Source organism: Trichosurus vulpecula, chromosome 3 (genome assembly GCF_011100635.1).
Source record: "Trichosurus vulpecula isolate mTriVul1 chromosome 3, mTriVul1.pri, whole genome shotgun sequence".
NCBI classification, from domain to species: Eukaryota; Metazoa; Chordata; class Mammalia; order Diprotodontia; family Phalangeridae; genus Trichosurus; species Trichosurus vulpecula.
In genome coordinates, this window is record NC_050575.1 from 117069018 (window position 1) to 117082458 (window position 13441).

The following is a 13441-nucleotide window of genomic DNA, read 5'->3' on the forward strand; positions in this document are numbered from 1 at the left end:
AAAAAAGGCGATGTGGCCCCCTCCTGACTGAGGAAGGGTCTATGACAATCAATACAGGAACTGGGTACACATGGGGGAATGGAGGTTGCTGTGTAAACATTCAGCAGTCTGGTTAATAACTCAAACATCATTACCTCCCATGAGGCTTAGGTGGAGCAGTTGACAGTGACTGTTCACCTTCAGTCCTAGACACATTCAAAAGGACTAGTACTCTGGTTGAAATGGAAAGCTGAAAAAACCCAAAGCTTCCTTCACTCTGTCTCTTCCTCACTGCCTGAGGATTCTCAAATGCTGCGGAGATCCTGGATGGTTGCCAATAAGCTTGGCTCTGCACCTGGCCCAGGCCTGGGTTTTAGCCTACAGAGCTCATGTATGATATCTGAGTGAGCCTTTGCTACATCATCAGCGAATTGGAATGTTCAGGTGTTTGCTCCTTCTTTGCTGAAGTCTCTCACCCCTGGTTCCATTGGGTAGGAATATCTGAACTGTCTTATGACCTCCTCAGAGGACTAGGTCCTAATTTCACCTGCATAAGCTACAGGAAATCATTAAATCTCTCTGAGACTCAGTTTCTACCTCTGGAAAATGAGAGCTTTGGACTTGGTGATTCTTAACAGCCCTTCAAGCTTTAAATTTCCAAATCTCATCTTTTATAGTATTTATATGTGGTCTTGAGCATTCTCCCTAGGCCTCAGCTTCCACACAGGTCAAAGGAGGGTATTGGATCAGATGGCTCTACATAGATGATCTTCTGAGCCTAGAGGCATCATGGTATAGAAGACAAAGTGCTGGATTTAGAGTCAGGCATATATGAGTTCAAATTTTGCCTGAGGTTCTTACTGGCTGTGGAATCCAGGGTAAGTCAGTTAACCTTTCTGGGTCTCAGTTTCCACATCTATAAAATTAGGAGGTTGGGCTAAGTCCAAAGGCCCCTTTTGGCTCTAAATCTGTGAATCTATGACAAAATTATCCATAAGGTTACCTCTACCTCTAAAGCCTTTTATCCTATGATAGCTTCACCATTTTCCTTTCCTCCAAACCATCTGAAACAAACTTCCAGATTAATCCTCCCAATGCACACACATCTCTAACCTATCATTTCCCTATGCAGAAACCTTCAATGATTTCCCTGTTACCCACAGGATGAATTTTCAACTTGCTAGGCTCGCTTTTAAGTCCCTCCACACTCAGTACCCAGCCTCCCTTACTAGCTATATCTCCCACTTTGTTGTTGTTGTTCAGTTGTGTCTGACTCTTCATGACCCCATTTGGAGGTTTTCTTGGCAAAAATACTGGAGCGGTTTGCCATTTTATTCTCTAACTCATTTTACAGATGAGGAAACTGAGGCAAACAGGATTGAGTGACTTGCCCAGAGCTGCATGGCTAGGAAGTCTTCCTGATTTTAGGCCCTGCACTCTATCCGTGAGTCATCGAGATGCCCCTAACTCTCCTGCTAGTCCCCAGTAGGAAACCCGTAGTTCCATCCAGGTCCATCTCCCCACTAGAATCTAAACATACATATCTCCATGGGTCTTTGCATATCATGTTTACCTTGCCTGGAATGCCCTCCCCTGCCTACTCATTTCTTTGAATTCTGCCCAAACCTTCCTGGCACATCTCATTGGTGACGTCTTCCTTGACCCCCCCAATTCACAGTTATCTTTTTTCTGAGCTCTTTCATTACTTACTACCTTTATGTTCTTGTTTCTTTTTTACCACATAACACTTTTATGTCATAGATCTTAGGAATTTAAGCTAGGATGAAACATAATTTTCATCAAGTATAACCTACCCCACCTTTTATTTTACAGAAAAGAAAACAAGTTAAAAGGGGGTAAATGACTTGACCAAGGTCACACAGGGCAGTAAGGAATAGAGCTGGTATTGGAACCCAGGTCTCCGGACTTCAATGCTTTTTTTCCCACATTTTACCACAGGGTAAACTTTTCTGGCCATTGAAGTTGTGAGTTTCCAAAGAGTGGGATAATCATGTGTTTTTTAATCCTCCACGGTGACCTGCTCATAAGTAGGACTCCAGAAACATTTGTTGATTGATTGATATGTGTGCTAAAGTTCAAACCATTGCTAGCAGCAACCAATCTGCACATCTGCCTCACTTGTTGGCTAATGTTTGCTTTCACATCTTAGGTGTAGTGCATGCTATATAGAAAGTATGTGTGAATAGCAGAAATGTGTGAATATAGCATATTCACACATATAATGTGTGGGAAGGGATGATTATAGATAGTGTAAGATTATCCTTTCTATATGGGAATAATATCTTCATAATAATTTGGCCTTTGCCCAAAGCATTTTCACCTATATGCTTTCATTTTTATCTCAGTACAACTTTTGAAGTAAATGGGATTTCTGCTAACTTTATTTTACAGATGAGGGATTTGAGACCCAAACAGTGGTAGAAAGAACAGTGCAGTAGAAAGAACAGATTCTGAGTCAAAGGATCTGGATCCAAGCCTTGGTTTCTGCTTCCTATGTGTCCTGGAGGGAGTGCTTCCATCTGAGTCTCAGTTTCCTCAAATGTAAAATGAGGTGGTTGAATTCACCTCTAAGGTCTCTTTCAATGCTATCATTATATGGTTTTGCTTCTTGCTCAAAGTTACACTGAAAGTTAATGATGTAGCTATGGCTAAAAGAATGAGAGACCTGATATCCAACATTAGGCTTTGCCATCTACTCCACCTTGTACACTTTGACTTGCCATGGGCCCCAATGAAGGCATGTACTCACTTAAATGACTATCTTTGAGAATAGAGATGGAAGGAGAAACGTCATTTATAAATATATTCCTCATTCTTCCCTGCTGTACATTCCCAATTGGTCCTTAGGCCAAGACTGCCAGCTAACACTGGTTTACAAATACTGATTCTCTGGTGATTGACCCTGGAAAGGGTTATGATTATCGAAGCCTCTTAGAAAGGAGGGCAATGTGGTCTAGTGGGAAGATTCTTGTCTGGATTTCAGTTTTCACCTCTATAAAAAGAGGGGGTTGGATTAAATTATCCGGAAAGGTCTTCCAGCTCTAATACAGTAATGATACAATGACTTCTAGGACTTTCACCAGGACCAACCTCTTGCCCATGAACTGTCACTGATTCCCAGATTTGCAGGTGACACAAAAGTGTGAGGAACAGTGAACACTGGATCACAGTCAGGATTCAAAAAGACCTTGAAAGAAAAGAGCATCGGGCGGAATCTGATAAGATGAGATTCAAAAGCAACACATGTAAATAAGCTTTAAAAAATCAACTTCACAAGTACAGGATTGGGGAGACCTGGCTAGACGGGGGTCTAATAAAGATGCTGGGACTAGGGTTATTAGACTGTACTCTCAATATGAGTCAGTAGTGCGGTGTGGCAGCCCAAAAGACTAATGTGCCCTTTGGCTGCATTGAGGGATATAGCTTCCAGGAATAAGGAGGTGATAGGAGGAAGTAATCCCTCTGTACTCTGTCTTGTTCCAGCCACAATGTAGGATTGTTTTCACTTCTGGGCATTACAATTAAGAAGGACATTAATAATCTGGACACTGTCCAGGTTATTAATCAGCATGGTAAAAGGCCTGAGTCCATAATATCTGAAGGTAGGTTGAAATAAATAGGGATGTTTATTCCGTAAAAGGGAAAAAAGCAGGGAGGGAATGATAGCTGTCTCACCCATTCGAATGTAAGCTTCCTGAGGTCAGGGACGTAAACCCAGTAATCTGCAAATGGTCAAAGACTTAATAAATGGCTGCTAACTGACTGATCAGTCGGTAGCTATCACCAAGTATTTAAAGAGTTGTCATGCAGAAGATGGATTAGGTCTTTTTTTTCTATTTGGCCCTGGGGGAAGAACCTGGAGCAACGAATAGAAAAAGCAAAGAAACAAATTTAGTGGCTGTCTGGGGGAAAAAAATTCCTAATAGTCACAACTGTCCAAAAATAGAATGAGCCGTCTCAGGGAAATGGCATCTCTTCCTCCTTCAAGCAGAGGCTAGATGACCAATCTGTAGAATAAGTGTTACTAAGAATTCTGTTCAAGTGTTGGCTGATTCAGGTGAGGATCCTTTCCACACATCTAGAATTCAGTGATTGTGTGCTGCTATGAGGCAGGTAGAATGAATTCACAAGTGCCCACTAGATGGCGCTGGGTCACTAGATTTAGTTCATGCTGCTGTCAAGGAGAAAATTTACACCTAAAATCCACTGACCTACAGACCAAGGTGCACTTAGAAACCGACAAAATATATATACATAAATCCCCGGTCGTGAGAGCTTTATACTTGCAAAGAATCTTTAAGATTCACTGTGAGCTCCAGAGGTTTAGTTATCTCACTAACAAATGCGCAGAGGCCTACTATAAATTCACCAGCTGAGATGCGTCTGTGGGTATCAGCAATCCAAAAGTCATTGCACACCTCAGACTTCAGGGTTAGTTGAAAATGATGTGTCGTTTTATCTGTAAGATCACAAAACGATGGGCTCGCAAGAGCCCTGTTCGTGATGCATGGGTTACACTTATAGCTTCGTCCCCATGTTCAGAAGCTAGAGCTGGAGTCTTTAAGAGGGGTTTGCTCCAGCCTGGTCCTATTGGCTTGGTGGTTCCATTTTCAGTGGGAGCAGTTACACAGCAGAAACGAGCAAGCACTCCCACTAAGGGCTCGATTTATTGTTTTATTGACTGTCTAGACTTTTAAAAGTGATGAAGAAAACATTAATAATGCAGATTAATTAAAGTGTGTCCTGTATTTTCATCAGCGTATCACTTACCCAAGTCTAGGGCCTAAACAACTGAGATGGGGTCAGAAAGGAAGCACAACACGCTTGCCAGGTGGGTGATGTCCCACTCTCCTCTGTCTTTGTCAGGCAGCACCTCTAGTGTTGTGCTCGGTCTTGTTTGTCACAGTTTTGGAAAGTCATTGACCAGCTGAAGAAGATCAAAAGGAGCCAGAGAATATGATGAGGGCACTGTAGATCATGTCTACAATATCTATCTATCTGCAATAGCTCAGGGTAATGGATATGTTTAGCCATGAGAAAAGAAGACTTAGGGGAGGCATGATTTATTTTTCAGTTTTGTCTGGCTCTTCATGATCCCATTTGGAGTTTTCTTGGCAAAGATCCTGGAGTAGTTTGCCATTTCCTTCTCCAGCTCACTTTACAGATGAGGAAACTGAGGCAAACATGCTTCAGTGACTTGCCCAGAGTCACACAGCTAGCAAGTATCTGAGGCCCAGATTTGAACTTACAAAGGTGAGTCTTCCTGACTCCAGGCTCAGAGCTCTATCTATTGTGCCCATTAGCTTACCTAGGAGGCCATGATAACTACCTTCAAAGAAAGAAGGATTAAACTTGCTCTGTTTGGCTCCAGGAGGTAGAACTGAAAGCAATGTATGGAAGTTATAGGAAGGAATATTTCAGCTTGAGGTGAGCAAAATTACCTAAGAATTAGGGCTAGCACAAAGTGAAATGGATTAACTTGGATAGGTGGTAAGTTCTTTATCAGTGGACATCTTCAAGTAGAAGCTGAATGACATCTTGTTGGGGATGTTGGAGAAAGAGATCCTGTCCATCTATTGGCTGGACTAGATACCATCTAACATCTTTCAACTAGAAGATTCTGTGATTCCATGTAGAAAAAAAGCCTGATGCTTCACTACCAACATGCTGCCAAGGCCAGGATTGTCAAGGTGCTGGATATTTTTAATGGGCAAATAAACCTAAGAGAAAGAAATATATTCTGTTGGCATAGTGGGAAGATAACAGGGAGGACTTCAGGGTCTAGACCTGACTCTGACATTAAGTAGTTGTGTGTCCTTGGGCAAGTCATTTTCCCTCTGATGAACTCTAGGGCCCCTTCCAAATTTGAAAGCTGAATCCTGGCTCTCTCACTAGCTATGTGGCCTTAAGCAAGTCATTGTACTTCTCTGGGTCCCAATTTCCTCATCTGTAAAAATGGAGCTATATATTTTTTTCATTATGAGTTTTACAAAGTTGCTGTCAGGACAGGAAGTGACAAGCTTTAAAGTCTTTGTGTTGTATGATAATGATAATTCTAGAGTTAAGCTTTTATTAAGAATGCCACAACCAGATTGATCTTTTTGAAGAGCTTAGTGAGACAGAAGAGGAAACAACAAAACTAAATATTAGTGTAGGACACAGTAAACTTGGATTCTGGTCCTGGTTCCCCTGATGACTCGTTATATGGCCTTAGACAAGTTACTTTACTTGTGTTCACCTTGTTTATGAAAAGAAACTAACTCCTTCCCAGGCTATAGAGTTGTGAGTGTCCTTTATATGTGGAATTCATTTTCTCCTCACTGTTGCCTCTTAGAATCTCTAGCTTCCTTCAAGGTTCACCTCCTACCTACACCCTCCCCATAATCATTAGTTGTCTCTTCTTCCTCAAATTATTTTTTATTTAATCATCTGTTTACATGTTATATCCCTCTCTTCCCCTGCTCCCCCTAATATAGGTTCATTGAGGGTAGAGGCTGTTGCTGTCTGTGAATCCTAATCACCTGGACTAGTGTCTTATATGTAGGAGGCTCTTTGGATAAATGATTTAGAGCTGTGAGGCGCCTTAAAGAATTCTGAGTCTAATCCCCTCCTTTTATAGATGAACATATTGAGCTGAGAGTAGATATGTGACTTGTCTAAGGACACATAGCTTTTAAGTGACTGAGACAGGATTTAAACTCAGTACTTCCTGATTCCAAGTACATCACTCTGTCCACTATGCTTTGTAGCTTCCTATTAAAAAGAAAAGTTATTCTGGGTTATGAAATGGTCTTTCTGACAAATCTCCAATGTGTGACTAGAGACGATGGAAGACTCAGAAGGTTCTCTTGCTCTCTGGGGACTGAGGAGTAGGTCAACTTAGATTTGACTATACCCTGAGCTAGTGGGGTACAGAAATCTTCCTCTCATATGAAGCATTGAACCCAAGAGTTAGTAATGCATGTGGACAAACTCTAAGCCTTTTTTTTCTCCCCCAGGATCCTCCCCAACCTGTAACCAGATCAATGTGTAAAAACACCAATGACTGACATTTTAAAAAGGTAATTTAGATAAGTTGGTCCCAAACTAAATCTGAAAAACAAAAAAAAGAAAATACTATGTCAACTATGTGAGTTTGTATGGATTGGATACTTACAGTCCCTGCCGGGTTTCTAGTTCTTGCTCTTCCCCTAAACATTTCGGGTGACCTTGTCATATCATCTCTGTGACTCTCGAGGCCCTCTTCTGTGAAATGAGAGAATAGGACTTGATAGGATAGCCCTTCTAGCTTGGGATACTTTCCTGAAAAGACAGCATGATGGAAAGATGTCTGATTCAATAAAACAGGACAGAATAACCCTGGGGTCCTTAATTACATAGACTTTCCTTGACATTAAGAGGTTTTAGCAAATCTGTTCCCCTTCTCCAATTCTCAGATGTATCCATTCTGCCTCTTTCTCTATGGTCTCCCTCGTTCACCTCTCCCCACATAAGCAAGATCCCTCAAGAAGGCAAACAACATTTCATTCCTTCAATCATTTATTCATTCATCCATCCAGGTATTTATTGAGTATCCACTGTGAACCTATCACTATCCGAGGATTGGTGGGAGATACAAAAGTATGATGTGCTTTGATTTCAAGGACTTTGCTAAAACAATAATGACATATAATATTTATATGCTGCTTTACAGTTTACAAAGTACTTCCATTATAGCACACTAAGTCCTTATGCGTTAGGTAAAGCAACAGTTATTGACTTGGTGCTTTCTATGACTGAAGCTCAGAGAGGTTAAATGATTTCTTCAGGCTTCCTCACTTAGAAAGGAGCAGATGCCAAACTTACCACCGAATGCAGTGTATGCTTCAGTGCTTTGGGAGAGTCATAAGCTCATTGACATTGGCACTCTCTCTAGTGACACAGATGCACAGTTATCCAATATTCACATTTAAGGCTTATAAGGGGCTGCACATACATGGTCACTTGAACCTCTCAAGAGCATTATATGGTAAGTACCTAATGTGTTACTATCTCCATTTGACAGATAAGAAAATTTTTGCTCAGAGAAATGAAATGATTTTCTTATGGCCACATAGGCAAGAAAGGTCAGAGCCAGGACTCAAACCCAAGAAGTGTCAAGAAATCTCAAGAGGAATCTCTTTTTCGCCATTCTCAATCTAGAAGACAAAGCAGATGCGCAGGAAAGAGCAAGACAATAATAGTGATTAAAGTTAGCACTTTATGTTGTATATGCTTTAAGATTCATGAATCATTTTGCATATATTATCTCATTTGATACCCACAATAACCCTGGGAGTTGGTGCTATTACCATCCTCATTTTACAAATGAAGAACCTGAGGTGAGAGAGGTTCAATGATTTTCCTCTATGAAAAGCAGCTACTGAGTGCATAGAATGTGATTTGTTCAGGTCTTCCTGACTCCAAGTCCAGTACTCTATTCATCAGGACAAGTTGATCCCATAGAACCCAAAATAAGTATGTGATCAGCTTTGATCTGTGAATATCAAAACTGGTCCCAAATATGGTCTGGGTGGTGGAAGCCATGGCTATTATGGGAGTTCCTGAAGAAAAGGATTTCTATGACTGAGTAGGTCAAAGAAGACCTCTGGAATAATAAAGACATTAGCTTGAGTATATATACAGGTTTGCACAGTGTTTTATATGTTAACTCATTTGACCCTTACAGCAACATTATGAGGTAAGTGCTATTAATATCCCTCTTTTGCCATCACATGGCAGCATAGAAAACAGATGACACTAGCAATTCATCGCTTAATGAAACTCAGAGAAAACAACTCTTTGCTTGATAAAACTGAGCTGGTGTTGTTGTTTCTGATTCCAGGGCCCATGAACTCACTACCCACTGTGCCACCTAAATGTCAGGGCCAGAAAGGGAGGTGCGGGTGACTCACAAGGCATATGAGCAACAAGATGGAGGACCAGACATTTTCTCTGTTCCCCACAATCATTCAATACTCTCTGAAACAGAAATCATGCACCAAAGATAAAGTTGCTTACGTGGTTCAGGACACCCAGAGTCAAAAAGAAGTTTTATAAAACAACAACAAAAGCCTGACATGATCTCCACTGACCCTGAGCTTACTCAGCACCCCTCCATCACTTGCCATGGTATCACCAGAAAGGCTTCCCTAGAAGACTCAAAGACCTGATACAGGGGCTTTTAATAAATTCCAACCCCATACTCTGGTCTCCCTTCCTTTCCAGTGCCAGGGAAATCCTGGCTTCAGGCTGCAGGTTTGTTCTGCCACAGCCAGATCCTCAACAGTCAGGACCATGGGAGCCTTTTAGGAACAAAAGTATGCTAGGTTTCTGACAGCCAGGACTACAACAGACAACTGGTAGCACCAGTGCTGCAAAGCTCTGAACTGCTGGTGCCAGCCCAGAGAGTGGAGAAACAGAGGACAGGACTCTTTGTGTAGAGTAGAAGGAGATGGAAGAATAAGGAGGGTGGGGTTGTGTAGCACTTCACTAAGCCTGAAGGAAAAGTACTCAGCAGCTAGCTGGGACCACTTCTGTCCACCCAAAAGTTATTTGGGCAAAGCCCAAGGCTGGTGAAATGTGATTTACCCAGTGTGGGAGGGTGCTGAAACTCTTTGAGATCTAGCCCCCCAGGAAACCACTATGAGAGTGGAGATAGTGGGAAAATAAACAAAAGTAGAAAATAAAGAGAAAAAAAGATGGAAATTACCAAAGATCTCTGGAAGAAGAAAACGCAAATTCCTTAAACATAAGCAGATAAATCAACAGAGAAAACACAAACAATAAAAGGAAATATGACCTCCAAATATAATAAATGACTTTAGGGATTAGTCAATAAATACTGTAAAATCATAGAAAATGTTCCAAGACTAGATGACAGAGAGGACCCCGTGGAATGTGGGAAGGACATGCTATCTCTGAGGGATGCAAAAGAAAAATAAGAATTATGAGATTGGAATTTATTGTTTGAACTGCAAAAAATAATGAGCAAAATAGAAAAACTGGAATCTCCAATGACAAGTCTCACCAAAGAAACAAAAGAGAAAACAAAAGATTTGGAATGTAAATATACAGACATGAAGGACAATCTCAAAGAAGAGATTAAACATTAAAACATTAAAAGAGAATATGCCCACCATGCAAATAAAATATAGTGATCTCAAAAACAGGATGTGTAGATACAACCTAAGGATGAAAGATTTCCCAGAAGAACACATTCAGAAAAATCTGAATACCATAATGAAAGAAATAATACAAAAGAACTGCCTAGAAATTTTGAAACAAAAAATAAATTCTAATTGAAACAATTCATAGGTCGTCTCCAGGGGGAACAAATGCAAGGCTACAAATTCCAACACACATGGTAGTTAAATTTAATAATTCAATTCAGAGAATACCAAGTTTTTAAGAGTTCAGTAGACTTTCAAATGCAAAGGAAAGGAAATTTGAATAACACAAGATTATTCTGCATCCACTAAAAAATGCAGGAGGGAATGGAAAAATGAGTTCTGAAGAGCAATGGAGCTCAGGATGTAGCCTAGGATGACCTACCCTGAAAATATGAGCTTAATCATACATGTAAGAAGAGGAACATTGCATAATAAAGAAACATTTGAAACATTTTTAGAAAGAAAAACAAGCAAAAAGAGTATTTGCTTCTGAAGCACCATAAACAACAGAAAAACAGGAATGAATAAATGCAACAGCCAAGGTCAACAACAACTACAGTGTGACAACAGAGACTTCTTTCTAAATGTACATAAGGAGACAGGGTGGAGGCAGAAGTAACAGTGAAGAGGTAGGTGTGAGGTGTACTATGGACAGAACCTGGTAACACTCTGCCTTCAGGTGAGTCAAGGTTTTTGTGGGACTATAATACAACATGGGTGGGTACATGAAAGAAGGAGGGGAACAGTGAAGTGTCTTGGTCAAAACAATGGCTCACAATGAAAGGAAAATGGTGTTTGTGGTCTCAGTAAGAGAAGATGCTACAGGGGAATCAGTGAAGAGGAGGAGGAAAGGATTAAAAAGGGAAAAAAGGAAGAAAAAAAACAAACAAAGGCATTGCTTTGGTGGTGGGAAGGAGTCCCACTGATGAATGTTTCTATGGGCATACAGATCTGCAGATGCAGACATTGTACTCAGGTGGCCTGGGGAATTTGGTGCTTAAAATGTCTACTTGTCCTACTTTGGGAGGGAGGGGAGAGTTGGAATTCCTAAGGACAACTAGTACCTGGAAGAATGGGAGGCCATGGATCTAGGAAGGGGATTTTGAGGCAAAATTTTTGAGGGGAAAAACAGTAATCAGGGGAGATACATCAGTAGTGGGCTGCATAGTAAGATATATAGTGGGAGGGGATCCTAACATTTGGTAGTGTCTTTTCTGACACATGGAAGAGTTGGAACTGTTGTGGGAATGAGGCATAATGCAAAATGAAAATCTATGGAGCATGTTCTATAAGCTGCAGCAGAAATTACCTAGGAGATAAAGCCTAGAATGAAAAGTTTGAAAGTTTTGGTTTCATGAAGAATATGAAGACTTGAGAGAGACCAGATAATTATAGAAGCCATGAACCAGAGTATGAGAGTCTAGAGTAGGTAGAAAGAGAGGATGGATAATGAAGAGAGTGAAAAAAAAATCCTTGTTTTTTTTTGAAAAGGGTACAAAAATGAAATTTAATGAACTAATGAATAGGGCTGGTTGAAGGCAAGGAAATGAAGACTGGATTTACTTGCCTAAATGGGAGGGTAGAAACATTGGGGGAGTTTTGAATGCTGTGGAATGCTGGATGTACACATTGATAATGAGGTTGATGCACACATTGCCAGAGCTAACTCAGTGTTTGGGAAGCTCTGAAGGAAAGTGTGGGAGAAAATTAGATTGACTATCAAACTGAAGGTCTATGGAGCTGTGGTGCTGACCTCGTTGTTGTACGCCTGTGAAACCTGGACAGTCTACCAGCGCAATGCCAGGAAACTGAATTGCTTCCATTTGAATTGTCTTAGGAAGATGCTGAAGAGCACCTGACAAGAGACACTGCCAAGTACCAAACACTGAGGTCTTTACTCAAACTAAACTGCCAAGCATCCAAACTCTGCTCCAGAGAGCGCAACTCGGATGGGCTGGCCATGTTGTTCAAATGGAAAATGTATGCTTGCCAAAAAGACTGTTTTATGGAGAGCTCACACAGGGGCAAGTGTTCACCTGGTGGTCAGAAGAAGTGATACAAGGGCACTCTTAAGGTCTCTCTCAAGAACTCTGGAATTGAGTGAGACATGAGAGACATTGGCACAGGACCACTCAGCATGGCATTCCCACATCAGAGAAAGTGCTGTGCTATATGAACAAAGCAGAATTGAAATAGCTCAAAGGAAACACAGGATGCTCAAGTTTAGATTATCCACACCAAATGTTCACACAGACTATTTGTGCCCAACCTGTGGTGGAGGATTCAAAGCTCATATTGGCCTGATCACACACAGTCAGACAAACTAAATCTTGACTCAAGCATAGTGATGTCATTTTGGTCCTCTTCAAGAATGAAGGACATCCACCAACCATATAACCAAGTAAAAGAAGAAGAGAAAAAAATGACCTAATAATCAAAACCCGAAGGAAAGAGGTTAACTAAGAACAGAAAGGGATCAGAAAAGGGAAAGAGCCAGTGAAAATAGGGCCAACTTAAAAAAGATGAAGGTAAAGTAACTAAAGGAACATAATGCTGTGCTTATAGCAGCAGCAGAAGAAAAATCGTAACTTGAAAAAATAATATTAGAGACAGCTGGAGGAAAATATAAACCTAAGTCATAATTTTAAATGTGAATGGATCAAGCAATCCAATTAAATAAAAAAGAGTGACAGATTGGAAAAGAAAATAAAACCTTATAATCTGTTACTTGTAAGAAATACTGAAAAAAACAAAGACATACACAAAATGAAACTGAGAGGATGGGATTTTTTTTTAATTATGCATCAAATGAATGCAGAAAAGCAGGAAGTTCAATCATGCTTACAAAAAAGAAAAAAAAACAAACATAAAAAAGTAAAAAGAAATAAAGAAATTACTCTGAGTATCAGCTACATGATGGTAAGGAATGTGTCTTAAATTCCTCATATCTTCTCTCAAGGAACATAGCATTCTGTACAAAATATGCACCTAATACATGTGAACTGAATTGAGGAAGTAGAAGAGAAGGTTGGGTTTGAGGCATTTTGGAAGCATAGATAGTTATATAAGGGAAACAGTGCCATCAGGAATAGAGGATTTACATTGCCATCTCTATTCTTCGCATAGCCTTGATAAATGAAGCTTCAGGGTAACTTATTGTTCTCTGGCACTAGCAGCCCAAGGTGTGATAGGAGATTAAAGAAATTTTCTCACTCCCATACAAAGATAAAAGCAAAGCCATTCAAAAGACA